The sequence below is a fragment of the Pituophis catenifer genome, unplaced genomic scaffold, assembly GCF_029215685.1.
Source record: "Pituophis catenifer annectens isolate HBS135680 unplaced genomic scaffold, rPitCat1.0.hap2 SCAF_2, whole genome shotgun sequence".
NCBI lineage: Eukaryota > Metazoa > Chordata > Lepidosauria > Squamata > Colubridae > Pituophis > Pituophis catenifer.
This window is the reverse complement of record NW_027256882.1, coordinates 31,311,357-31,338,572: the sequence shown is the minus strand read 5'-3', so window position 1 is coordinate 31,338,572 and position 27,216 is coordinate 31,311,357. Positions and strand designations below refer to the sequence as shown.

The 27,216-nt window shown below is 45.3% G+C and overlaps 1 long non-coding RNA gene and 1 pseudogene across 1 annotated transcript; both read right to left on the bottom strand.

Moving 5' to 3' along the window:
• Window positions 1-6,149: 6,149 nt before the first annotated feature.
• Window positions 6,150-27,216, bottom strand: part of LOC139310067 (uncharacterized) — a 44,759-nt pseudogene continuing 23,692 nt past the window's right edge.
• Window positions 14,674-19,440, bottom strand: LOC139312075 (uncharacterized). Its single transcript, XR_011599966.1, has 3 exons — window positions 19,046-19,440; window positions 18,398-18,755; window positions 14,674-15,969 (listed from the first exon to the last, which is right to left on the bottom strand). It is a non-coding gene; the product is annotated as an uncharacterized lncRNA (long non-coding RNA).

Here is a 27,216-nt window from a genome sequence, read left to right as displayed (position 1 = left end):
CGGGCGGCTCCTTTCCCCGGAGCCCCCTCCGTTCCCCTCATGAAGGGCGGCAGGGACTTTGGCTGCCTCCGTACCCGGAGACTTCTGGGTCTCCATCGGCTTTCCTGCTCGAGGATAGATAAAAGAAGCCCAAGAAGAGTTGCCCTCCCACCACCACCACCACGTCCCCTAATATCCCGGTTTCCAGGAGGGGCAGAAACGGGGTTGGTTGACTCGGGGCTTCGGCGCCTGAGGAGAGCAACCGTCAATCGTTCCCGCCACAATTTCCCGCGCAGCGAAAACGATAGATACGGGCTTGCTAGAGTGGATCTTTCATTCCCGGCCAGCCGGCTGTTCAGCGCTGATGCGCTTCTTGGCGGGGGAGTTGGGGGGGGAGGAGAGCTGTGGCTGTAAAGGACCCTGATTATCTCGGCGTCGCTCCTCTAAACCAAGCGGTTGCAGTTGCCTAGGTCCTGGTTCCTTGCAGGGAACTCGGGGAGACTGTTGGGAAAATAGGGACTGTGTCCGGCTGCTGAGGATGGGGGCTAAGCATCGGAAGGCGTCTTTTGCAATTAACACATTTCTTGAAAAAGCAAAGAGTTTGGTGACTGCGGCTCCTGTCCTCAGAAGAATAGAATAGAATAGAATAGAATAGAATAGAATAGAATAGAATAGAATAGAATAGAATAGAATAGAATAGAATAGAATTCTTTATTGGCCAAGTGTGATTGGACACACAAGGAATTTTCTTTGGTGTTATATGTTCTCAATGTACATAAAGAAAACAAAATACATTCATCAAGAATAAAAAGATACAACACTTAGTGATAGTCAAGGTTAATAATAAGCTATCAAATTGTACTAGGAAACAAAAACAATATAAATTGAAAGATGCAAGCAACATGGTTATAGTAATAAGTGGGAAGAGATAGATACTAGTAAGGAAGAGAAGAATAATAGTAATAGTTTTAGTAAATTATTTGACAGTGTGGAAATTAATTGTTAAGCAGTGATGGCATTGGGGGGGGAACTCTCCTTGTGTCTAGTTGTTTTTGTGTGCAGTACCCTATAGCGTCTGTAAGGTCCCAAAATATACTTGAGTGACCAGAATGCCAAAGAGAGAGACTCAAAAAAAAATCTGCAAAAAAAAAAGATTTTATTTATGGCCAAAAACAAAATACTGGGTGGGACTATATCCAGAACATACAGATGCAATGCATGCAAGGAGATAGCCACACCTTGGGGAAGGTATGGTGTCCTTTTATACCCTCAGAGACATCAGCTTAGTACCCAATTCTGGCCTCCTAGTTTACTTGTTGCCCTGCAAAGGAATAGAAGCCTCCCAATTAGTGTTATCTTTTCCTTGAGCATTCCTTTGTTCTCCCAATTGCTCATTTGGCCCCCTGGTTCTGCAAGGAAGGAGCTTATACAGATCAAAGGTGTAAGTTAGAGTTGAAGTGTAAATTATCCCTGCAGATGATGTCTGCAGTTCTAACTGAGATACGTACCATGCTCTTAGATGGCACAAGAAAAACAGAAAGAAGATTGATATGGGTTCAGATCAAATGCCAGGAACATATGTTTGACAAATACCAGATACATTTAGAGAGGCCTAATAACAGAATTTGTTCGTTACAGGAGATACAAATATAAAGGCATACAAATACAAAGGCATATATGTATTACAGGAACCTAATGGTTACAGAATCTAGTATACCAGCATATCATATTCTAGTATTATTTATTATATCATTATTATTGTTTCCCTTCACGTCTTTTTGAGGGTAGAAGTTGAAACAATTTATGTCCAGGATGTGAGGGGTCTGTAGATATTTTCACAGCCCTCTTTTTGACTTGTGCAGTATACAGATCCTCAATGGAACGGGTGGGTTCTACTTACCTTTACTACCGGTTCGCAATAGGGCCGCTTACTTTGTGCTGGGAAAAAAAAAACACCTGAAATCTGCTGAAGGGAAACAATAATAAGGATATAATAAATAATACTAGAATATGATATACTGGTATACTAGATTCTGTAACCATTAGGTTCCTGTAATACATATATGTCTTTGTATTTGTATCACATATATTATGCCTTTATATTTGTATCTCCTGTAACAAACATATTCTGTTATGTATCTGTAATGTATCTGGTATTTGTCAAACATGTGTCCCTGCCATTTGTCCTAAACCCATATAAATCTTCTCCCTGTTTTTTCTTGTGCCATCTAAGAGCATGGTACGTATCTCCAAGGGATAATTTACACCTCAGCCCTAATTTATGTTTGATCTGGATAAACTCCTGGGTCTTCCACAGCTAGGGGCTAAGTGGCCAATTAAGTAAACAAAGAAATGCTTAAGATGACTAATTGGGAAGTTTCTATTCCCCCTTGCAGGGCAACAAGGAATACACAAACCTAAATTAGGAGGCCAGAATTGGGTACTAAACTGACATCTCGGAGGGTATAAAAGGACGCCATACCTTCCCCAAGGTGTGGCTATCTCCTCGCATGCATTGTATCTGTATGTTCTGGATATAGTTCCACTCAGTATTTTGTTTTTGGCCATAAATAAAATCTGGTTTTTTTGCAAGCCTCGTCTTGAGTCTCTCTCTTTGGCATTCTGGTGACTCAAGTGTATTTTGGGACCTTACACTGCCTTCCAGACTCCCCCTCCCACCTTTTTTCTCCCATGGCAAAGTGTTCTGCCCCAGTTACAGACCCCAAAGAACGCAGCACACACAAAGTCCGTTCAAACCTTAGTTTACTAAATAAATCAGTCTTTTACAACAAGGGCTGTTAATTAACTGCATTAACAGCCGCCAAGAATTCAAAAAATAATAACTGAAAGCTTACTGTGGTTGGCAGAATGCCCAGAAGCAATATACAGGAAGCTGATAAGATAAGCAAGACAAGACATGAAGGTATGTGAACGAAAGGCATTCCTCTTTAAATAGGCTAAGGGAGTGGCCAATTAGCCCCAAGCTTTACTCTTGAGGAGACCTCCTCCTGAGGAAGCCACTCCTGCCATTTGGTAGCTCTGCGCGCCCATGCATCAAGAAGAGGCTCTTCCTCTTCATCCTCTTCACTTAAGGGAGCTTCTGGAGATTCTGAAGGCCCTGGCTGAATCCCCCGCCTCTGGCACCACATCTTCTCCAACCTCCACATTGTCTGACTCGAGTGCCATCTGCACAGGCTGCTGGCGCAGCACCACACCAGCCTCCTCGCTGTCGGAATCAGCTATTAGTTGCACAGGCCGCTGACGGGCCACAAAAGCTATAGAAATTATTTCATTCAGAAACGAGGAATCCTCTCCTCTGCCTCAGAAATAACAAAATAACTAATAAATTGAATCAGCTACTAGCTGCACAGGCCGCTGACGGGCCACAACACAAAGCCAGCCCAACCCCTGCCCAGGATTTTTTGCAAAGGGGTAATGCTGGAAGCGCTTTCACCCAGTGAGAGAGCACTGGGGTTTCCCTCAGCTTCTGTTACACCTGGTTCCCTGAGACAACCTCAGCTCTTTCCCACTGGGCAAAACCACTTCCTGTGTGCGCCTTCCATTCTCCATTGCACTCTTTTTTTCAGCACCATTTGGAGAATAGCAAGCGCCCCCAGTTTTGCGATGCCTTGGAAGGCCTCAGAATCTTTCCAAAGATTCTTTCCACATGGGAACGGGGTATACTTCTTGGAGAGTGGCTGGTGCAATTTGGAGAAGGCTGTGAGCAGCATCTGGAAGGGGGTCTGACACAACCGGCAGCTGCCTCCTGGAAGGCTGGACCTGCCTGGTTAAGAGTGGGAGAACATGGTGAAGGTCAGTTGGGCATGGCAGCACTTGTGGAGCATGAGGTGGCTGGGGCTTTGTGCTGTGGCATTCGGGTGCTTGACTGCATTCCTCAATAGTGGTGCTGACTCCACTAGTACTGAAGTAGAGGCCTGGGCAGCAAGTTCAGACTGTTCAAGGGCCAGGCCTCTGAAGTGTTCCTGCCACCACTACCTCACCTGGCTGAGGAACTCTGGGAGCTTTGCTGGCTGAGGAACTCTGGGAGTTGAAGTCCACAAGTCTAAAAGTTGCCAAGGTTGGAGACTTCTGCCCTAGACCACTTTAGGAGCAAAGTGGTGGGTTTTGCTGGCATTTAAGGAGGAAAGGAAAGGAGGGAGGAAGAGAGAGAGAGAGAGAAAGAGAAAGAAAGAAAGAGGAAGGAAGGGAGGGAGGGAGGGAGGGAGGGAGGGAAAGAGAGGGAGAAAGAAAGAGAAAGAAAGAAAAGAGGAAGGACCACAAACCCTGGCACTAGACGTGGCTTCAGAAGACGCTTTGAAACAGGATAGCAATCTAGGCCTGGAAGGGACCTTGGAGCCATCTAGTCCAACCCCCTGTTCCAGCAGGAAACCTTATATCGTCTAGATTGTTTTGGTGCCTCCAACAGAGGAAAATTGCCAGAAAGGAAAAGGAGTTTACTAGGACAAGGCTGCCATGCAGAGGAAGGCAGAGATAGTCCTTGATTTAATACCACAATTGAGCCCAAAATTTTGGTTGCTAAACAAGAGCGTTGTTAAGTGAGTTTCACCACATTTTACTCAATCCATGACTTCTCCTGGCTCTAACAGGCATGTGCAAGCTAGGTAGGGAAGAATATCTGAAGGTGTGTATAATGTTCTAAATGTATAGAAGTTATAGTTAAATGTGTGGCAGAAAGTGGATTCTGGGTGTGTTTTTCCAAATGTAGTGAGTGAGGTTGAATGTGTATAGTTTTAAAAGAGCTCTCTGTGTGTGTACATACACATACAGTATATATAGTAGATAATGTATCTTTTTGTGTGCCTATATACTCTATACTATGTAATATGTATGCACACATATGGCATATGTACATAGGATTAAATAGTATATTTTGGATGTTCAGTAGTAGTAAATAAATAGACAGGGAAACTGTATCTCGTTGAGGCCTTTGAGGTAAGGAGAGGCCAGGCACCCTAACCTTAACCCTTGATGTGAGTGATGTCGAGTTGGCCACGCCCACAGTCACGCCCACCAAACCACACCCAGGGGTGTGACCACCAAACCACGCCATCACACCAAACCACGCCCGCCCAGTCACATGACCACCAAGCCACGCCCACCAAACAAGCTATGCCCATAGAACCGGTAGTAAAAAAAATTGGAACCCACCCCTGGGCTAGTGGGACTAGCAGCATGCCTCCTCTGCTGGCTCGAGTGGGGCAGATCAATCCCAGTGGGGTGAGACGGTACCAATGTAGCTCACGGAACAATAGTGTTAGAGAGGCCATTTTGGGGGTTCCCAAAACTGCCCAGGCCATCGCACTCTGCACCACTTGTAGCCTCTGAATGCTCCTCGAGGGTACCCCATGTAGAGTGCATTATGATAGCCCAACCGTGAGATGACTAGGGACTGAACCACTGAGGTATCACATGCCCAGCACTAAAACAATACCAAGATAACCAACTTTCAAAGAGATTCTATGTGCCCCATATCTGAGAATATGTGCGGAAAGTATTAGATGAGTGAGACAATAGTGCATTTTCACTAACTCGCCCATTCTCTTTTACGTCTCTATGGTGACTCTCCTGAATGGGTCATCCTATGAAAAATTAGCCCATTGATCCATCTTCAGTTCTTTCCACATTTGAGTGCTTCTACCTTTTCTTGTTGCTTGGATGGTAAATACGATTCAGGCTCAAGAAAAACATCTTTGCATATTCTGTGCATTAATAAGCTGCCTGGCATGTCTGGATCCTTCGGTTATTTTATTTTAGAGTATTGGCCAAACTATTTAATAATTTTAAATTGTTTTTAACTTTTATATTGTTGGTTTTTTTATCTTGGCTGTACACCGCCCTGAGTCCTTCGGGAGAAGGGTGGTATAAAAAATTTAAATAAAAAAAAAATCAATAAGTTGGCTCTTACAAATAAAGATCAGTCTATAGATTTGTACAGCTTTTCCTGTGTGCATCCTTTTATGAGAGGGGAGCACCTACACTAAGTCAAGCTTGATCCACTTTCCATTCATTTTTAATTTTCCTGTCTGCATACAATCTGACAACTAAAGGTGCTGTAGTCATTAAGATTTCTTCACACTCAAGGCATCTATATGTTCCCTCCTGCTGTTCTGCCCCAGCTATGGACCCCAAAGAACGCAGCACACACAAAGTCCATACAAACCTTAGTTTACTAATTAAGGACAACTAATGAGCTTTTGTAGTAGTTGTTCAAACACAAATACAGTTTAAATCAGTCTTTTCTGAACAAGAGCTGTTAATTTAACTTCATTAACATCTGACAATAATCCAAAGAATAATAACTCAATTCTGAGGCACAGTATTTCAGATAACTGTAATCTTACTCTGGTTGGCAGAATGCCCAGAAGCAATTTGCAGGAAAATTGACATGAGAGAAGCAAGAGCCGATCAAAAGTTTCTGGAATTAAGACACGAAGGAATATGAACGAAGTTGTTTCCTGCAAATTGCATCAGTCATCATCCTTCCTTAAATAGGCTAGGGGAGTGCCCAATTAGCCCCAAGCCTTACTCTTGAGAAGACCTCCTCCTGAGGAGCCACTCCTGCCTTTTAACAGCTCTACGCGATCATGCATCGAGAAGAGGCTCCTCCTCTCCTTCCTCTTCACTTATGGGAGCTTCTGGAGGTTCTGAAGGCCTTGGCTGAATCCCCACCTTTGGCACCACATCTTCTTCAGCCTCCTCATTGTCTGACTCGGGTGCCAGCTGCACCGGCTGCTGGCGAATCACACCACCAGCCTCCTCATTGTCGGAATCAGCTACCAGCTGCACAGGCTGCTGGCGGGCCACAACACCTGTGTGAATCCTTTGGTGACGAGTAGCACTTGTCATGTCATAAAAGCCCTTTCCACATTCCATGCATTTGTAAGGACTGTCCCCCGTGTGGATCCTTTCATGAGAAATGAGATATACTTTCCGAGTAAAGCCCTTTCCACATTCCATGCATTTATATGGTCTCTCCCCTTTGTGGATACTTTCATGACGATTAAGTTGTCCTTTCTGAATAAAGCTCTTTCCACACTCCATGCATTTATGTGGTCTCTCCCCAGTGTGGATCCTTTGATGGAGAATAAGTGCACTGTTGTTAATGAATCTCTTTCCACACTCCATGCATTGATATGGCCTCTCACCGGTGTGGATCCGTTCATGAGCAATGAGATATCCTTTCTGAGTAAAGCTCTTTCCACATTCCAGGCATTTATACAGTCTTTCCCCTGTATGGATCATTTGGTGGCGAGTAAATTCTTTCTCCTCGGAAAAGCCCTTTCCACACTCTGTGCATTTATATGGTCCCTCCCCAGTGTGTATCCTTTCATGAAAATTAAGATGTCCTTTTCGTGTATAGGCCTTTCCACATTTCATACATTTATATGGTCTCTCCCCTGTGTGGATCTTGTTATGAGAATTAAGATGCCCTTTCTGGGTAAAGCTTTTTCCACACTCCATGCATTTATGTGGTCTCTCCCCAGTGTGGATCCTTTGGTGGAGAATAAGTGCACTCCAGTTAATGAATCTCTTTCCACACTCCATGCATAGTTTCATCTCTCTGCTCCGACTGGAATCTCTCCCAGAATTTACAAAGGTATGTGGTTTGCTTTTGCTGTATTTTTCATACATTTTCCCTTCAGTCTGGTTTATGCCACATTCATGTAAATCAAATTGATTTTTCTCTTTTTTCCCATATTTTTTCTCTTTCTTTCCTTCCAGATCTTGCTGGGACAGGAAGCTGGGGATTCCAACAGCAACAGAAGTGGATGACTTCTCCCCTCCATTCTCCATTCTTGTGTCCTCTTCGTAGCCAATTATCACTTCTTCAACTTCACACTTCTCTATCTTTAACGTTCCTTGCTTGCTATTCTCATTTTCCAGTCCATCATCTCCTTGGAAAAAAGAAAATAAATATTTCTTGTTAAAGTTAGAATGGTGAAAAAGTGGGGGGTCTCCCCTGTTCAAGGTTTGGTGGCAGCTATGTGTCTAGCTAGGATGTGAAGGCTGCAAACTGTTATCTAGGACATGCTGATGGTATACAAAGAACTTTTAGGCCAAGAAATATATGAAGGTTTTGGTGCTGATTGGTCAATCTGTTCAGCCACTGCCATGGAGCATCTAGGACATTTTCAGAGTCTAAGGTGAGTATTTCTGCCAAGGCCTTAAGGAGGGACAATCACCTTAAGCATCTGAGTATAAATAGCTAGTCATCCTCCACTGAAAAAAACCTCCCCCAATGAATGGAAGCCAGAGCCAAGCGTGGCCTTACCCAGAGCAGCCATATCGTTCAAATTTTCCCACATGACTTCTCTGCACAAGGTCTTCTGACCAGAATCTAGCAGCTCCCACTCCTCCAGCGTGAAGTCCACAGTCACCTCCTCAAATGGACCAGATCCCTGATAGAGAAAGAAAATGTTCCTTGGCAAACATTACCAGGAAAGACTTGCAAGTTTTCTCTCTTACCGCACAAAATGGGAACAGAAGTTCAAAGGAACTCAATGACATTTTCTTACCGGAAACAGATTTAGGACTGCATCTCCACATAGTCTTTGGGGCTGGGAATCTGTAGTTCCACAAATCATGGCTTAGGTGCATCCAGGCTGAATGGCAACACAGCCATCATTGCAGAGCTTCCCACTGGGCCAGAATAATCCAGCAAAGAGGTTTCAGGGAGCGGAATCCCCTAGGCTAGCAAACTCCTAAGTAAATATGACACACCCACTAGAAATTTTTCTTAACCTATTTTAAAATGTTAGCAATGAGCCTAGAAATCCCCAAGTAACTTAGCTAACAGTCTTACTGTTCAGCTATTTAACATTCACTTAGGGATTCTCAAGGGATTCATGTGCTTTTTAATCGCATTCCTATTCTTTAAATTCATGGGCTTCATTTCTAACTAGTTTTCAGCACTCTTCTGAAAAATGTTAAGTATTAAAGTCTTTCCAGCAAACAAATTTTCTAACAATTTCTAATTTTCAGATTGTCTAATACAATGAAGCCTACAAATTTTCTCTTGTTTGCAACTCAGGAACAATCCTGAACGCTGAGTGTGGTTCAGCAGGACATTCTGGGGGGACATTGAGTTCAAACAGACACAGATTCAGCATTTCATGGTAAAAGCAGATCATGAACGGATGGAGTTTGTATTCCACTGCTCTCAGAAGAAACCTGCACTTACCTGGCAAGGAGGCCCCAGTTGGATCCTCCTGAAAAGCAGCTCCTGAGAAGGGCTGGATGGATATCCACTTTCCTGGATCTCTGTGGAGATCTCCCCCATGAATGGCTCCTGCAACTGACAGAAGAGTCTGGTTTTATGATTCATGTTCAGAGAACCATAACCGTATTAGTTTGCTTGCCTTCCTTTTTCTTTCTTTACCTGTATTTCCCCAATCTAATTCGAAATAAGAGAACTTGGGGACTCTGCTCTCTATTTAGCTGCTATTTCTGGGTAAATGCTGGTCATTGTAGATAGATATTGGATGTAAGGAGCCCGGTTGCAATAACTAACAGAACTGCTATGAAAATCACAAAGACTCCCATAATGAAGAACTGTTCAGGGAGATACTATTGTTTCATTAACTTTAGAAAACAATATTCTGTGAAATGACTGAACATTTTAGGTAATAAAGTCAGAACTATGGGAGTGATTGAGAATTAATCATTTGAATATCATCAGCTGAACTGGAAAAAGTGTCCCAATTAATTCCTGCACTAGAGGAAAGAAAAAGAGATGTTGGAGAAGAAATTGTCTCTCAGAATTATCTCCAAGAGGAAACAAGCATTTCAAGAAACAAAAAGATTCAGAGAAGAAATTAGTTCCCCAAATACTGGCAGTCAGCAGGCTAATTCTGCACCTGATCCTGACCGGCTCAAGACTGACAGCCTTCAATCTGCCATTGCTACCATCAGTTCATTGGAGGCGTTGAAAGATTCCCCGATTCTCCCCTCCTCACCTGCTGCCCCTTTGGCGGCTCTTCCCTCTGGGCTCGGCTGAGCAGGAAGCCTTCGGCCAGGGCCACCGCCTGGGAACAGCTCTCGGCCCCGCACTCCCTCACCCAGCTCGCCATCTCCGCGGGCAGCAGGGCCAGCAGCTGCTCCAGCACCACCAGGTCCAGCATCTCCCCTTTGCTGCTCCTTTCCGGCCGCAGCCACTGACGGCACAGCCGGTGCAGGCGGCTGCAAAGCTCCCGGGGCCCCTCGGCCTCCTGGCGGCAGCCATCGAGAGCGCGGAAGCGGCGGCGGCGGATCTCTGGGCTGAGGGCGCCCTCCATCCCTGGAGACCCTGTGTCTGAATGCGTCTCCTGCTCGAGGGGAGCCGAGACAAGCCCCAGGCGGTCCGAGGTGGCCCAGCAGCCCCTCCGCCCGCTTTGCAGGAGGGGAGAAACGGGGCTGGGCTGCTTCGGACCTTCCGCGCCTGGGAAGAGCCGCTGCAAATCGCTCTTGGCTTGGAGAGTCTCCATCAACGAGTGCCCCTTCCTAGAGCGGCAGAACGCTACAGGCGCCCCTCCTTTCCTCCCGCTGGCTAGAGAGCTTTTCCCTGGGAAACTCCACCCACCCGCATTCCCTTCCGCTCGGAGGGTGCCGACAACAGTCTTCTGCGCATGCGCCTTCCCCGCCCAATGATGTTGGAAAGCTGCTCAGATCCCAGGCCCGGGCTAGCCTTTTGTGTGGGGGGAGTGGGGGGAAACAGAAGGTGTGGTGAGTAAGGAGGGAGGGTTGATGTTTGCTTCTGGGCATCTGGGATTTATTTTTTTATTTATTTTAATTGATTTCGTCAAGCATGTATTAGATAACAGATATAAATATAAACATGATTATGAATACATTTCTCTTGCTCTGTGCCCGAATCTTCTTGGAAATGCGGATGCGTTCCTGGGACAGATGGAAGAAGGCGGGGGGGGGGATGGGGAGAGACTTGATGGAGGGTTCTGGAAATGACAAACATCTCAAGAGGAGTCCTAAGACAGATGTCAAGTCAATGTATCCATTTATTACTAAGTCATCATCTTCTTTTAAGGACCCCATAATCATTTCCAGGGTGGTATCTGGGCACCTGAATGGATCTAGTAGAATGTTTATTGGCCGGATGCTCTTTCTACTCACATCGCCATAGGTGGCTGCAAAGCTCGTGGGCTGGGGGGAGGTGCTGGCAGCAATAGCACCCGCAGAAACGTTGGTGTTGAATTTCTGGGCTGAGGGCGCCTTCCATCGTTGGAGATCTCTAGGCCTCCATTGGATGGCCAAAAGAAGCCCAAGGCAATCGGAGGTGCTTCCCCAGCTCCTCCATACCCCCTTCTCCAATTTGGAGGAGTGGAGAAATGGCTGTCTGCTTCCTCGGGCCTTCTCTTCCTGGGGAAAAGCAATGGGAGCACTGTCCCAATCATAAAGTATTCTACCTAGAGCTCTTCTTATATGGTGAATAGAAACAAATCATTGGAAGCACACCTTCAAGATAGAACGACCTGCACATGGAGTAGAGTAGGGGTACCCAACCTGTGGGCTGTAGCCCACTTCCAGGCAGTTCCCTGTTGGCCAACAGGCCATGTAAATGGCTGGTCAGTGCACGCACACACACCCCTGGTTCTAGTGTTGCCATGAGTGTGGGGGCGCTGGGATCACTGTGTTTCTTGGGGCACTGGGGACGGAGCAAGTGTCGCCTGGGTGCTACCATATGGTTATCATGCAGCTCTAGCATCACTACAAGCGTTGTGCGGGCGCTGGCCTTGTTTGCTCGTGTGCCTCTTTGCGCACGCACATGTTCTGTCAACCCAGAAAATTTGGGCAACTCTGGATTAGAGAACAAACGAAAGTATACAATATCATCCATAGGGAAGAATTTAAATGGAAAAGGGCAGGTTGCATAGTAAGAAGAACCGATGGCAGGTGGACCAAGGCAGTTATAGAATGGATCCCACTTGATAAAAAGCATCTATGAAAGAGATCTAAAACAAAATGGAGTGATGACATCAGCAAGTATTGTGGACCCAAAGAAAGCTCAGGACTGCATTGGTTGGAAACGTGGAAGAGGCCTTCGTTTTATAGTGGATAGACAATGGATAACATAATGAAACCAAAGCATTTCCAGAAGTAAGTCAGACTGTAGAGACAAACCAGGGGGAATTGGGAGTAGAGGAAGCAAGCATAGCTATTGTTCTGCCCCAGCTAGGGACCCCAAAGGCGGCAGCACACACTAAACCAGTTTTTTACAACAATGGCTGTTAATTAACTGCATTAACAGCAGGCAAGAATTCAAAGAATAATACTCAAAGCTTACTGTGGTTGGCAGAATGCCCAGAAGCAATATGCAGGAAGCTGATAAGATAAACAAGTCAAGACATGAAGGTATATGAAGGAAAGGCTTTCCTCCTTAAATAGGCTAAGGGAGTGGCCAATTAGCCCCAAGCCTTACTCTCGAGGAGAACTCCTCCTGAGGAGCCATTCCTGCCTTTTGGCAGCTCTACATGCCCATGAATTGAAAAGAGGCTCCTCCTCTTCGTCCTCTTCACTTAAGGGAGCTTCTGGAGGTTCTGAAGGCCCTGGCTGAATCCCTGCCTCTGACACATCTTCTCCAACTCCTCATTGTCTGACTTGAGTGCCAGCTGCACAGGCTGCTGGCGCAGCACCACACCAGCCTCCTCGCTGTTGGAATCAGCTATTAGCTGCACAGGCCGCTGACGGGCCACAAAAGCTATAGAAATGATTTCATTCAGAAACGAAGCATCCTCACCTCTGCCTCAGAAATAACAAAACCCTCTAACCAATAAATTGAAAAACTGAAACAATAACTGAGCATGTAGAAAAACATACACGCACACACAGAATAAAGTTGCCTGCACTGAAGCGTCTTCAGAAAAAGAGCACAAGTATTAAAAGATACCAGGACTGTAGTATCAAGTATAGAGACAGACTCACTTCAAGAAACAAACCAATTGAGGTACAGCACAGCTGCAGTGATAGCTAAATATCTAGGATGGAAAATCAACAAAGAAGAAAAAATGTCAAACAGTTCGCTACCAAAATAGAAGTTCAGACTGGAAAATAAGATCAGCAAGCTGAGATCCGATGCAATGAAGTGAGAACATGAAAAACAAGATGCTGAAGAATAAGAAGACTACAAAATACCTAATGAAGAAATACCATAGAAGCAAGAAAGAACAAGGAAGAACTGGAAACAAAACAGAAAATAACAGCTAGTGGCAGGCAGGAGTTTCCTATTTTGACCCCAAAAAACCCCCTCCTTGCCGTTGCCTCTGAACCTTTGGCTGCACTGCTCTGAAAGTGTTTTTTAAAGCCAAAGGGCTCTGGAAATTTTTTTTCCTAAAATGCTGAAGCCCTGCAAGGTTTTTAAAAGCCCCATAACTATAAAAAATCCATGCAGAGGCTTAGCACTTTAGGAAAAAAAAACTTGCAGAGCCCTATGGCTCTGTACCTTGGCATTCTTTAAACTGACAAGATCAAGCACATTGAAGTGGAAGGTTAGAAGTGAATACATCAAGAGTGAAAAAGATCTTAAAGTTCAAGCTCAATGGAGGAAATACATCAAGGCATTTAAAACCTGGGCAATTAAAGTCTTTCGATACACAGCTGAAATAGTGGACTGGACTCAAGCAGAAGAGGACAGACTGAAAGAGCCACTCCTCAGCCTCCTCCAGATATGAAGGCCACATTTTCCTTCACACATTCAGCGATACCACAGGGGGAGTTTCTTCTGCCATTCTTCCAGTGCCCCACTCTCTCCGTCTCCTTCTGGGGATGAAGATATCTTTTCAATGGTGGTTGTCCAGACTGTGACTCTTCCCCGTCTCCCAGAGTCATTTCCACATCCCTATCCGTGTTCCGTAGAAGTCTTTTCTCACTGATGGTAAAGAAGAGAAACAGAACCTGTTCTGTCCCCACTGCACGTTAGTCTGTGTGCAGCTCGACAGGCAGCTCAACCCACCTAGCCTCCAATAAAATGGTCCGTGTATGTAGATCTGAATGCTTTATTGGGAGACCAGGGTATGGTGAAAGTGAGGGAAGTAGAAATACATATAGTGAGAATCAAATATAAGATAGTACCGTTTCCCCCAAAATAAGACATCCCCTAATAAGCCCAATTGGGCTTTTGAGCGCATGGCAATAAGGCCAAACGCTTATTTCAGGGTTCAAAAAAATATTACATAGGGTCTTATTTTCGGGGAAACACGGTATTAAGTTACTGCTGAACGTAACAAGGATATGAGAACAGGATATGGTGAAGCTGAAGGAAATAGGAACACATATAGTGAAAATCAAATATAAGATAGACTGCTGTCTGCTGAACATAACAAATAATAAATATAAGCAGTTTGAATTTCATCAGCAATGTTCTGTGTGTGGCATGTGAGTTTGCTCTTGGATGACCATGTGCGATAGGTTAAAATGGCTCCTTCTGCCTTCTCCAAATGCCAAGGGAAATGGAGTTTGGTTTCCCAGCATGCACTTGGTTTGAGAGTGAGCTGATTGGTAAATGGGCAGTCAGCTTCAGACAATATAGTTGGGGCATATTTGTCTCTCCGGCCACTAGGTGGCGATAGAAAGCAACAACTATATAAAGTTGCTGTATTTTTCGGAGTATAAGACACACCTAGGTTTTAGAGGTGGAAAACAAGGAAAAAAATATTCTGAACCAAATGGTGTAAATTCCTCTAATTTTCTGGAAACCCAAAGAATTCATCATCATCGCTGGTGTCAGAATTTAGGAAGCTCAGTTGCTCACAATCACTGACATCACTTTCTTCACTACCTTCATAAATGATATCATCTTCAGTTCCATATAAGGCATTGCTAATGCCACATTTTTTGAATGATCGTGTAACAATTTCGTCCTTCACTGAGTTTCATTATGTTTTTACCCATTCACAAACCTGAGTGACCGTGGGCCTCCTCATTCGTCCAGTGGGTGTCAGATGATGATTACCAGCAGCCATCCATTTGTTCTACTTTTCTCGCATGTACACTTTGAATGGTTTGTTGATGGAAACGTCAAGAGGTTGCAACAGGGTGGTAAGACCCCCAGGAGTTACAGCTAGATGAGTCTTCACTTCTTTGAATCTTTTCTTTATGGTTTCACTAATATGTGCTCTAAACTGGTTGAGCACTAACAAAGGAGTTTTTTTCGGAAGCCCTCCCAGATGTTGGGACCACACTTTTTCAATCCATACTTTCATTCCATGTTCGTCCATCCATCCTTTCTCATGGACATGCATAACAACACCTCTTGGAATCACTTCTTTTGGGAAGGTTTTCCTTTTGAATATTAACATTGGTGGCAATTTGGTGCCATCTGCACAGCAGAACAACACAACCGTGTAATGTATTTTCTCATCTCCTGAGGTATTCATGGTTATGCTTTTGGCACCTTATTGGATGGCACATCAAAGGTTAGCGGAACTTCATCCATATTCCCAATCTGGCCAATTTCAAAATTATTTTTCTTCCTGGACTATCACAAAAGTATGAAAAGACAGAATCTTAAGATTCATACCCTTTTGGCATTTTTTGCGTAATTCTAGTTTTGGTGCGCATAGCAAGGCCATCTCTCCTCATAAATCTGAAGCACCACCATGGCGATCCAATAAAATCCCGAATGCCTTTCTGTGCAGCAATGTGTTTGGCTTCATATATCAATTTTTTTGTGGAAACTGCAAAGCTACTGTTCCGGTGACGTGTGATGCAGTCTTTCATATCCTCCTCTAACTGTGGCCACTTTGCAGGAAGCCTACAAAAGTTGTGCTTGCTTTTATCCTTTATTTTTTGCAGCTGATCCACCTGTTTCCTTGACTTCCTTATCATTTTTTCAGTTTTAGATGGTCCAAAATGTTTCCCTGCTGCTCTGTTTCCATATTCCTCAGCATATTTCACAACTTCCAGCTTGAAATAGATTTTATATGCTTGCCTTTTTTGCTTTGACATTGTTGTACCGGTATGTAGCGTCTTTTTCTTTTTCTGCAAGAAAGAACAGTAATGTGTCCTTTATAGCAATACAGAACACTGTAGCTGAAACCATGTTCATACATTCATACACAAGATACCGGTATACCGTATACAGTACCAGTACATGCCACACTAGCTCATTACGCTCCTGCCCTAAACTTAGCAAGCTGAGAATATTAGGACATTGGTGATTCTTTTCCTCCCGAAAAAAAAAATCTAGCCATGTTATCTTTACAAACACAAACAGGCACTAACCCTAAGCGTAACCTTTAACCCCAACCACTAACCCTTAACCCTAACCGAGTGGTGGGAGACTGCCAGTTCTAGGAGATTCGGCCGAACCGTTTGTTAAATTGTTGGCTCGCCCCGACCCTTGCCCTGCTCCTCCGCACCACTATTTATTGGCCTCGGCCCTTGCAGCACACAAACTGTTTGTTAAATTGATGGCTCGCCTGCCCTCCCCACCACTATTTATTGCCAATAAATAGTGGCAGGCGGGGCAGGGCAAGGGGCTGGTAAGCCAGCAAATTAACAAACGGTTCGGTGTTTTTTTGTAATTTATTGGTCTCGCAGCACACCAAACCGTTTGTTAAATTACTGGCTCGCCCGCCCCTCGCCCCATCCCGCCCACCACTATTTACTGGTGTCGCTCGCAGTGTTGCACAGCTTGCCTGCAGTTATTCTTTGGCTCCTCGACCATGTGGCCCAGCCTGCTTTCCTAACTTTGCCTGCAGCGGCCTCCCACTCTGTTCCCGAACACCAACATCATACTGCCCCCGACTGCTCCAGCAGCACAACAGGCAAATACAGCTGAGTGCTGCCCTCGGGGAAGCGGGGCTGGGAAAGGTGGTCAACCTGCGCCTGCACGGCTGCCAGCCGCAGCCTACCCCCATCCGAGAACCTTGCTAGTGGCTGGCGGCTGCGTGGCTGGCGAGGTGCTTGGATGGGGTGGCCAGCAGCTGTGAGCCGCTGGCTACCCCATCCATGCGCCTTGCTAGCCATGCGGCTGCCAGGCACTAGCGAGGTGCTTGGATGGGGATAGGCTGCGGTCAGCGGCTGCGTGGCTAGTGAGGCGCTTGGATTGGGTGGCCAGCAAGGTGCTTGGATTGGGTAGCCAGCAGCTGGCGGCCGCTGGATACCCCATCCAAACGTCTCGGCCTGCTGCCAACCCAGCAGGACTGTCCTGCGGCCAACTCCCACCCACGCGGTGCCAGCCTACCCTACCTCATCCAGTCGCTGGGGGAGACACACAACTTTTCTCTGCCCCGGAACACTGGTTGCCCAGGCTGCATCCGATGCTCTGCATCGTAATGGGCTCCAGGAGGAGGAGGGGCGCCGTCTGTCCCATTGCGAAGCTCAGTAAGAGCAACCAGAGCTGGCTGCAGGCGCAGCCAGGTGGGCACACGTGCAGTGGGACGCAGGCTTAAGATGCTGCCTCCAGGCCGACGGCAACCCGATGGTGCGGTTGGTGCGCTGCTGCCGCCACTGCCACCCGGGCAGGAGAGGAGAAAGAGAAATGAAGAGAAAGAGAGATGAAGGAGAGAAGGGGGGGGTGAGAAAGAGAGATGGAGAGAAAGAGGGGTGAGAAAGAGAGATGAAAGAGAAGGGAATGAGAAAGAGAGATGGAGAGAAAGATGAAGGATAAAAAGAGGGGGGAGAAAGATGGAGAGAAAGAGGGGGAGAGAAAGAGAGATGAAGGAGAGAAAGAGAGGGGAGAAAGAGACGAAGGAGAGAAAGAGGGGGGAGAAAGCGATGGAGAGAAAGAGAGATGAAGAAGAGAAAGAGGGGGGAGAAAGAGAGATGGAGAGAAAGAGAGGGGAGAAAGAGACGAAGGAGAGAAAGGGGGGAGAAAGAGAGATGGAGAGAAAGAGAGATGGAGAGAAAAAGGGGGGAGAAAGAGAGATGGAGAGAAAGAGAGGGAGGGAGAAAGAAAGAGATGAGAGAGATGAAAGTGACACACAGAGATACCAGTTTAAAAGAAAATACTGGGAGCCACAAAACCTGAGTGAGAGTAAGTGATATGGAGTTGGCAATGCCCACCCAGGTTTAAGGTTGTGTTTAAGTGTTTACATGTGTTTAAGGTTGAGTGTTTAAAGTTCCAGACACCTGACCTACCCCATCCAATGGCTTCACCCTGCAGCCAGCCCTGTAGGCCTGCGCCCGCCTCCCACCTGGGCAGAAATGAGTGACACAGTTGTTAAGACTGCTGCAACGGGCATAAATGTGAGGATGGACATAAGTGCGAGGACCAGTCAAAAGTGCGAGGACCAGTCAGAAATGACTTTTTTCAGCCCTCTGAGTAGTCCCTATGCACATAGTCACGCCCACCCAGTCACATGAACAGCTAGCCATGCCCACAGAACCGGTTGTTAAAAAAATTGAATTCCACCACTGCCCTAATCTTTGCCCACCCTCTCCTGTGCTGGAAGCCAAGCCATACCTCTCTCTGATGCGGTCTGGTGGCGATGGGGCGGCAGGTCCACCAGTAGGTCAGGTGGCAGGTCCGCCAGTGGCAATTGGGCGGCAGGTCCTGTGGTGAGTTGGCAGGTCTGGTAGTGTGGCAGGGCGTCCTCGGCTAATGGTGATTGGGTGACAGATCTAGAAGTGATGAGATGGCAAGTCCGGTGGCAGATCAGGCGGTGGCGATGGGGTGGCACGTCCAGTGGCAGGTCAGGCAGCAGGTCCGGTGGTGTGGCAGAGTGTCCTCGGCTAATAGCGATCAGGCAGCAGCAATGGGGCAGCAGGTCAGGCAGCAGTTCAGGCGGCGATGGGACAGCAGGTCAGGCGGCAGATCTGCCCTGTAGAAAATCAATGTCCAGTCATTTGCTCTGATCAAAGATGCTTTTCTCACTCTTGCAGATAGCTTTATTTTTTATACAGTTTTTACAGGCAGACAAAAAGGCAGGCAAGCAACAGCGTCCTAATTGGTAGAAACTATTCACCCCCCTCTCAAGATGCTATCTTCTGAAGGCAAGGTGAGAAAATGCAGATCAAAGCCAAAATGAGATCATACAAGCAGGCAAGATCCACAGTGCATGAGCTAAGGCAGTGTGCTGCTCTCAGCCTGGCACTATGACCTTTGACCTACCTCTACACCACCAGTGGCGATGGGACAGCAGGTCCGGCGGTGAGGCAGGGTGTTCTTGGCTAACGGTGATGGGGCGTCGGCGTCCTCAGCTAATGGTGATCAGACTGCGGCGATGGGGTGGCAGGTCTGGCGGCAGATGGGGCGGGTCTGGCGGCAATGGGGCAGCGGCGGTTGGGCGGCAGGTCTAGTGGTGATGGGGCAGCAGCGATCTGGCAGCAGGTCAGGCGGCAGGTCTGGCAGCAGGTCGTGTCAGAATATTCATGAACTGGGATAGACATGGCAACAGGTCAGCCATTGGGGACTGGCTGGAATAGGACAAGGTAACAAGGTCAGCCAATGTATAGGCATAGCAACTAAGTCAGCCAATGAGGGCTGTTTGGGAGCTGAAACAGCTTGGAGCCTGGGCGTGGCTTAGGCTTAGGTTAACTGCCCTGTATGGAGGAGGTTCCCTTTGTCTGTATTAAATTTTGTGCTGAGAACTAAACAAGTCTGGTCTTATCTGCCTCTCTGAACTGAACTGAAACTGATCTCTCCTCTCTACCACGTTGGAAGAATCAGCCATTGGTATTGTATATTTATCTTCATGTGTTATATTGTATATAAAGAGAAGTTAATGAATCCTGCTGCATCAGTTACCTGTGTGTGCTTTCTGGATTTGATTTTCTGCAACAAACTCTGACAAGGCGGCAGGTCTGGCACTATGGCAGGGCGTCCTTGGCTAACAACTCGACTGGTGGAATCAGCCGATTCTCCAAAATTTAATTAACGGTTCATCCAAACAGTTTGAATCCCACCTCTCTGATTGGCAGTTGGATCAGCCTCCTAGAATACTGCCAATCAGCTGCCTGTTGCTCCCATTGCCACCGCCTCCCCAACTCCCTCCCCCCTCCCCCAAGTATGGCTGATGCAACATTCGGAGTATAAGATGCACCCAGATTTTCACTCTCTTTTTGGGGGGGGGGGAAAGTGTGTCTTATACTCCGAAAAATACAGTATATGTTGTATAACAGAGCCATATAAGCCATATAAGACTTTAATAACATCTGAAGAATTTCAGTTAAAATGGCAAAAGGGCCTCAAAATTCTGCACTAGGAAAAAGAAAAGGTGGGTAGAGAAATCTACCCACTCCCTTAATCTCGGGAGTTTTTTATATCCTCAGAGAGGTGGGAGATGAACATAGGTTTGAATTTCATAAATTATCTCAGAGAGGAAATGGAAGCATTTTCCTCAAGAAGTACAGCATCATCCTATGATAACTAAGGTCACTGATCCCCCATCAGCAATTTTCAAATATCAGTGCTTCTACTTTTTCTCTTGTGTAGCTACATGGAAGGTAAATAAGATTCCAATACAAACCAAAGATCTTTCCACATTCCATGAATTAACAAACTTCCTGCCATGTCTGGATCCTAGGATGATGATTTAAGTTGACTGTTGAGAATAAACCTCAATCCACGGATTTCATTTATTTTTCCTGTGTGGATCTTTTTATGAGAAGTAAGTACACTCAGTGATGGTGGTTCCACTTCTCATGCATTTCCAATTTTCTTTTGTGTGGATGCCACTGTAACAATCAAAGGTGCTGTAGTCATTAAAGTTCTTTTCACACTTGGTGCTCGGCACTTTAGAAGAAAAAAACTGGCAGAGCCCAGTGGCTCCCCAGTGTGTATCCTTTCATGACGATTAAGATTTCCTTTTCGTGTAAAGGTCTTCCCACATTCCATGCATTTATATGGTTTCTCTCCAGTATGTATCCTTTCATGAAGATTAAGATGTGCTTTTCGTGTATAAGTCTTTCCGCATTCCATGCATTTATATGGTCTCTCCCCTGTGTGGATTCTTTCGTGACAATTAAGTTGTCCTTTCCTTGTAAAGGACTTTCCACATTTCATGCATTTATGTGGTCCCTCCCCTGTGTGCTTCGTTTGGTGGCAGATAAGACAAGCATTGGTAATGAAACTCTTTCCACATTCCGTGCATTTATGTGGTCTCTCCCCAGTGTGGATTCTTTCGTGATAATTAAGATTTCCTTTCCGGGTAAAGGTCTTTCCACACTTGAGACATTTATATGGTTTCTCTCCAGTGTGGATTCTTTCGTGACGATTAAGATGTCCTTTTCGTCTATAGGTCGTTCCACATTCTATGCATTTATATGGTCTCTCTCCAGTGTGTATCTGTTCATGAAGACTAAGATGTCCCTTCTGTGTAAAGGTCGTTCCACATTCCATGCATTTATGTGGTCTCTCCCCAGTGTGGATCCTTTGGTGGAGAAAAAGTTTACTCTTGCTAATGAATCTCTTTCCACACTCCATGCATAGTTTCATGGAGAAAGAATGACTGATAGATTTTTCATACATTTTCCCTTCAGTCTGGTTTATGACACATTCATGTAAATCAAATTGATTTTTCTCTTTTTTCTCATATTTTTCCTTTTGCGTTCCTTCCAGGCCTTGCTGGGGCAGGAAGCTAGGGATTCCAACAGGAACAGAAGTGGACTTCTCCCCTCCATTCTCTGAGTGCTTCCTCTCTCGTCTTCTTGTGTCCTCGTGGCCAAATATCACTTCTTCAGCTTCACACTTCTCTGTCTTTAACCTTCCTGCTTGCTATTCTCATATTCCAGCCCATCATCTACTTGGAAAAAAGAAAAAAATATTTCTGTTACAATTAGAATGGTGAAGGGGGGGTGTCTCCCCCTCAAAATCATATGTTCTAGGTTTGGCACCAGCTATGTGTCTAGCTACGATGTAAGGCTGCAAATTGTTATCTAGGACATCCTGATGGTATATAAAGAATTTTTAGGCCAAGACATATATGAAGGCTTTGGTGCTAATTGGTCAATCTGTTCAGCCACTGCCATGAAGCATCTAGGACATTTTCAGAGTCTAAGGTGAGTATTTTGCCAAGGCCTTAAGGAGGGACAATCACCTTAAGCATCTGAGTGTAAATAGCTAGTCATCCTCCATTGGAAACCCCCCCCCCCCCAATGAATGGAAGCCAGAGCAAAGCATGGCCTTACCCAGAGCAGCCAAATCGTTCAAATTTTCCCACATGACTTCTCTGCACAAGGTCTTCTGACCAGAATCTAGCAGCTCCCACTCCTCCAGCGTGAAGTCCACAGTCACCTCCTCAAATGGACCAGATCCCTGATAGAGAAAGAAAATGTTCCTTGGCAGACATTACCAGGAAAGACTTGCAAGTTTTCTCTCTTACTGCACAAAATGGGAACAGAAGTTCACAAGGAACTAAACACACATTTTCTTGCCGGAAACAGATATGGGACTGCATCTCCACATAGTCTTTGGGGCTGGGAATCTGTAGTTCCACAAATCATGGCTTAGGTGCATCCAGGCTGAATGGCAACACAGCCATCATTGCAGAGCTTCCCACTGGGCCAGAATAACTCAGCAAGGAGGTTTCGGGGAGCAGAGTCCCCTAGGCTAGCAAACTCCTAAGTAAATATGACACACCCACTAGAAATTTTTCTTAACCTATTTTAAAATGTTAGCAATGAGCCTAGAAATCCCCAAGTAATTTAGCTAACAGTCTCACTATTGCAGCTATTTAACATTCACTTAGGGCTTTATCCTCAAGGGATTCATGTGGTTTTTAATCTCATTCCTATTCTTAGGAAATGAAGCCCATGAATTTAATTTCTAACTAGTTTTCAGCACTCTTCTGAAAAATGTTAAGTATTAAAGTCTTTCCAGCAAATTTTCTAACAATTTCTAATTTTCAGATTGTCTAATACAATGAAGCCTACAAATTTTCTCTTGTTTGGAACTCAAGAACAATCTTGAACGCTGAGTGTGGTTCAGCAGGACATTCTAGGGGGACACTGAGTTCAAATGGTCACAGATTCAGCATTTCATGGTAAAAGCAGATCATGAACAGATGAAGTTTGTACTCCACTGCTCTCAGAAGAAATCTGCACTTACCTGGCAAGGAGGCCCCAGTTGGATCCTCCTGAAAAGCAACTCCTGAGAAGGGCTGGATGGATATCCACTTTCCTGAACCTCTGTGGAGATCTCCCCCATGAATGGCTCCTGCACCTGACAGAAGAATCTGGTTTTATGATCCACTTTCAGTTTGCTTGCCTTACTTTTTGCCTCTGTACCTGTATTTTTCCAACCCAAGTCAGAGAACTCTCCTCTCTATGGGGCTGGTATTTCTGGGTAAATGCTGGTCATTGTAGATAGATATTGGATGTAAGGAGCCCTGTTGCAATAACTAACAGAACTGCTATGAAAATCACAAGTATTCCCATAATGAAGAACTGTTCAGGGAGACACTACTGTTTCATTAACTTTAGAAAACAATATTCTGTGAAATGACTGAAAAAAGCCCCAACAGGTTAGATAAAAACAAAAAGATTCCCAGAAGAAATTAGTTCCCCAAATCCTGGCAGTCAGCAGGCTAATTCTGCACCTGATCCTGACCGGCTCAAGACTGACAGCCTTCAATCTGCCATTGCTACCATCAGTTCATTGGAGGCGTTGAAAGACCCCCGATTCTCCCCTCCTCACCTGCTGCCCCTTTGGCGGCTCTTCCCTCTGGGCTCGGCTGAGCAGGAAGCCTTCGGCCAGGGCCACCGCCTGGGAACAGCTCTCGGCCCCGCACTCCCTCACCCAGCTCGCCATCTCCGCGGGCAGCAGGGCCAGCAGCTGCTCCAGCACCACCAGGTCCAGCATCTCCCCTTTGCTGCTCCTTTCCGGCCGCAGCCACTGACGGCACAGCCGGTGCAGGCGGCTGCAAAGCTCCCGGGGCCCCTCGGCCTCCTGGCGGCAGCCATCGAGAGCGCGGAAGCGGCGGCGGCGGATCTCTGGGCTGAGGGCGCCCTCCATCCCTGGAGACCCTGTGTCTGAATGCGTCTCCTGCTCGAGGGGAGCCGAGACAAGCCCCAGGCGGTCCGAGGTGGCCCAGCAGCCCTTCCGCCCGCTTTGCAGGAGGGGAGAAACGGGGCTGGGCTGCTTCGGACCTTCCGCGCCTGGGAAGAGCCGCTGCAAATCGCTCCTGGCTTGGAGAGTCTCCATCAACGAGTGCCCCTTCCTAGAGGGGCAGAGCCGCTACAGGCGCCCCTCCTTTCCTCCCGCTGGCTAGAAAGCTTTTCCCTGGGAAACTCCACCCCCCCACAATCTTCACCGTTCAGTGATAACGGACTTCTGCGCATGCTCCTTCCCCGCCCAATGATGTTGGAAAGCTGGTCAGATCTCAGGCCCGGGCTAGTCTTTTGAGCTGGGGGGGGGGAGGGGGGAGGGTTGATGTTTGCTTCTGGGCACCTGGGATTTATTTTTTTATTTATTTTAATTGATTTCGTCAAGCATGTATTAGATAACAGATATAAATATAAACCTGATTATGAATACATTTCTCTTGCTCTGTGCCCGAATCTTCTTGGAAATGCGGATGTGTTCCTGGGACAGATGGAAGAAGTTGGGGGGGGGATGGGGAGAGACTTGATGGAGGGTTCTGGAAATGACAATGTTATGGAATGAAGGGACGAAACAATATTCCTGGTCAGACAGAGTCAGAATTTATTTGCAAAGGTTCAGTGCATTTTTGATTCTCGCAAAACTGAACAACGGATGTTCTGATTCCACCGTTTTTATACATTTCTAAGACAAAAGATTCAATGATCTCATACACTTTCCCTATATGGTCACATAAATTTGTTAATTACATTATACTTTACCATCCGTTTTCCCATATATGGTTAATCATTGCTTTCTAGTTTACAACTTTTCCTTAAGTGCTCTCGGTTGCTAATGGGAGAGTTTACTGTTCTTGGGTAAATTTATTGGATTAAGTAACTCTTTGTAATATATAGGTCTTTGTATCATTCACAGTGAGGTCACTCAGATGTTTTTCCATATGGCGGTCCTTTCCGTGACATCTAGGTCTCAAAAGATATATTACCACTTAAAGGGGTTTAACTGTTTGTTAATGTAATTTCCAACAAGCACTTTCCTCTCTTATAATAATGTGAATAGAGAGGGTCTCTCAGAGTTCATGTATCTGACTCTGTATGATTCCTATTTTATTCACATTATTTCTTTTATCTACATTATTCTTTATTTGCTATATTTACCTCAACAACAATAGTAAGAGGAGTCTTAAGACAGATGTCAAGTCAATGTATCCATTTATTACTAAGTCATCATCTTCTTTTAAGGACCCCATAATCCTTCCAGGGTGGAGTCTGGGCACCTGAATGGAGCTAGAGTTTTAACTGACTGGATGCCCTTCCTGGCACTAATGCGGAGTTTTGTTCAGCAGATATATTCTTATTGAGCCCAGAGAGAGAAAGATCTGCCTCTACCTATGATTGAACTCAGTCTCCTTACTGTGAGGCTAGAGCTCTACCTCTAGGCCACCCTACTAAGTAAGGGAGTAAAAAGTCTCTGGGGTTCTTCAGGCCAGTTTGGTGGCCACTCTGTTGTCTTAATCACTGGGTGGCCACTTCTCTATAGGGGCATCTTCTTTGGAGTGTTGAGTCTGCCTTTTTTTTTTTTTACTTCATTCATAGAAGTCCTAAAACAGCAGTCCCCAACCTTTGCGGCTTGGCATGTGCGTGTGTGTCCATGCGTGTAGCTCCACTCATGGCAAAGGAGAAGAAAAGTCTTTGGAAGTCTCAGCCCCCCTTCAGGCTTCTCTGCTCCCAAAATCTTTGGTAAAGGGACAGAAGACCCAAAGTGATGCATAATCGCTCCCTTGAAGCGATTTCATGTTTGCAAAAGCTTCAGGTGTGGAGAAGGGAAGCCTTTGGGGGCGTAGTCTCGGGCTCCTTCAGACTCACTGAGGCTGCCCAATGCACCAAAAGTGGATTAGATATCCTGCGCAGACACCTTCAGTGAGTAAGCGAAGCTGAGCAGGGTGAGCTTGTCACCACAGCCTGTTTCTCTCTAGGTTCTCCATTTTTGGACATGATCAGAAAGCTGACATCAGATGCAAGCAAAAACAGATGAAAAACAAGACGCTGAAGAATAAGGAGACTACAGAATGCCTAATGAAGAAATACCACATAGAAGCAAGGAAGATCAAGGAAGAACTGAAAACAAAACAGAAAATAACAGCTTCAGTGGCAGGCGGGAGTTTCCTATTTTGACCCCCCAAAAGCCCCACCCTGCCGTTCGCTGCACCCCTCTAAAAGTTTTTTTAAATAAATAAAAATTAGTAACTAAAAATCTTACAAAGAAACAGGAAAAAGTTTTGGAAATCAATACACAAATTCAAGTAACCAAGAAAATAAAGTATTTAGGGATCTGGCTAACGGCAAGAGGCTCCTCAATCAAAGAGGATAATTATGATAAAATAGTAATACAGATTAAGAAAGATTTGGACAATTGGAGAAATTTACAGATATCATTACTGGGAAGGATCGCCACCATAAAAATAAATATTTTGTCAAAACTGTTATTCCTATTTCAGGTCATACCAATAAAACTGGAAAAAAAGTTATTTGAAACACTAAACAAAATAATAGCCAAATTTCTATGGCAGGGAAAGCGACCAAGAATTAAACTTAAACTCTTACAGGACACAAAGGAGAGTGGGAGTAGCACTCCCAGAATGGGAACTGTATTATCAAGCTGCGGGTATAAGTTGGCTAAAAGAATGGATAGAACTAAGGGACAAAAGAATATTAGCAATAGAAGGGCATGATTTACAAGTGGGATGGCACGCATTCCTTTGGGATGGAAAATATAAAACACATGATTATTTCAAAAGACATATTTTAAGAAATGGTTGCTACAAATTTGGTTGAAAATTAAAATATTAAAAAACACTAAAGAAGAAATTTTTAAATGTTTTAATTGGTAGTGAGTTTTAATTGGGCCAAATTTATATATCTTTTAATTGTTTTTAATATTTGTACTGCATGTTTTTTAATTTTGGCTGTACACCGCCCTGAGTCCTCAGGGAGAAGGGTGGTATAGAAATTTAAAATAAATAAATAAATAAATAAATAAATAAATAAATAAATAAATAAATAAATAAATAAATATAAAGTAAGAGAACTTGGGGACTCTGTTCCCTATGTGGCTTCTATTTCTGGGTAAATGCTGGTCATTTTAGAGAGATATTGGTCTTAAAGAGCCCTGTTGCAATAACCAGGTTTTATTAATCCGGGTTCTGACGGCGAGCCAATGTCGTCTTGCTATGCCCAGGAGTA